The sequence below is a fragment of the Archocentrus centrarchus genome, chromosome 4 (assembly GCF_007364275.1).
Source record: "Archocentrus centrarchus isolate MPI-CPG fArcCen1 chromosome 4, fArcCen1, whole genome shotgun sequence".
Lineage (NCBI taxonomy): Eukaryota > Metazoa > Chordata > Actinopteri > Cichliformes > Cichlidae > Archocentrus > Archocentrus centrarchus.
In genome coordinates, this window is record NC_044349.1 from 31,934,114 (window position 1) to 31,935,790 (window position 1,677).

A 1,677-nucleotide genomic window follows, 5' to 3' on the forward strand; every position below is an offset into this window, starting at 1 on the left:
TTGTGATGTGCTACAGAGGTGTGCTACAGCTGCAGATCTTAAAGGGACACACAACCTGCCGCCAAGTCCACAACTCATTGTGATACATCCCAGATACATCCCTCTGTCACTGAGACAGGGATGTGTCTGCCTCCCCTCTAATATCAGTTAATATTGTTATTTTTTCAGGAGACAACATTACCCTTCATCAGTGGATGATAAGTATCGAGAGTGAAATTGCTTGTGAGGGCATTCAACCTACGTTCCAGGCTGGTCTTGCAGCACTTTTTGCCATCTTCTACGTTTTTAAGCTTGAGTATCCAGAGGAGGCAGCATGCACACTGGAGGTTTTTCAAAGGTGAGATCTAATTCAGTAATGCCTTTGTTAAACATATTTGGTAGTTCACAAGCATCTAATCTAAAAAGGCAAAATGTAACTTAAAGTAAAGACAAGGGTAGTGTTGAACACTGAGCTATATGTCTCCCATCTGTTTTAGGTGATTCACAGGCCTCAACCCTGAAAGGGGAACAAAAGCTGCAAAAGGAAGAGTAACATCAAAAATGACAGGACGACTCGTGCAAAAGAAAAAGACAGCAGTGAACAAACATGTCTCCACTCTCCTCTGCAAGTTCATGGACTACCAGAGGAACTTCTAAAATGGTAAGATTACACATATACTGTTCTCTGTATGTGCTCTTTGCTTTTTTTCTTTATCTGTCCTCCTGTCCATGGACGTGTCTGTCTCCCTCTCTTTCTCTGTCTCCCTCTCCCTGTCTCTCTGGCTGTCTCTCCCTCTTTCTCTTTCTCTGCCTCTGTGTCTCTGTATCTGTCCTATCCATTTCTAACAGACAGGAGGACAGCTACAATGAGGTAAGGTCAGAGAAAGAGTGTCTGTCCACCAAATCTGTCCTCCTCTTCCTGTCTGTCTTTAACTGACATAAATGTAGTTTAATGTGAAATGTGTATATTTCATGTGTTAAATGAAACATTTTCCCTTTCTTTATCTTCCAGCCACCCTTTGATGATTTCAGGAGGTGTTCAGGACTAAGCCCCACTCAGCACTCATTCATGTTGGTTTGGTTTGGCTGTTCACTAAGTTTTAAACTAGCTCAAATGTTAAAGATGTTACTGTTCGGGTTCCTATAAAGTGTTCAAAAATATGTAAATTCAATATTTGACAGTGCTGGATTCCTTCCTTCAAAAGGGGAAAAGGACAAAGACATTTAGAGTTTTGATACATGAAAAACATACATTGTTATGCCTTTGTTTGACAGTTTTTTGGGGTTTTTTTGTTTTTCTTTAGAAATTTTGACCCTTTGGAACTTTAACTTGTTGTATATAATATAATATTACCATGAGGGTTATGCATTTAAAAATGTATCAGTTCATAATGTTTTTTGGTCAATTCATGTCAGTGTATTTTTACACTTTGGTTTCTATACTTTTTGACTTGCATGTAAAAAGCAAATGTTGCCTTTGCAAAGCATGTCATGTTTTGTTATGTTTCAGATTGTCGGATTTAAATTGACAATGAAATAAAGTAATTTTAAAATATATTTTTTTATTTGCTTGAAATTAGAAAAATTGCTAACATTTATTGAGAGTTTGGTAAATTAAGTTGCAAGTTGACATTTTAACTTTTAACAGCTAGCAATAGCCAAAGTATGCAGAGTTCAATTCCTGTTGAAATTACAATT

General features: G+C 37.3%; 1 long non-coding RNA gene across 1 annotated transcript; it reads left to right on the forward strand.

Moving 5' to 3' along the window:
- The first annotated feature begins 261 nt into the window (after window positions 1-261).
- LOC115778542 (uncharacterized) lies at window positions 262-1,105 on the forward strand. The gene is made up of 3 exons (XR_004019845.1): window positions 262-337; window positions 477-640; window positions 992-1,105. It is a non-coding gene; the product is annotated as an uncharacterized LOC115778542 (long non-coding RNA).
- The last annotated feature ends 572 nt before the right edge of the window (window positions 1,106-1,677 follow it).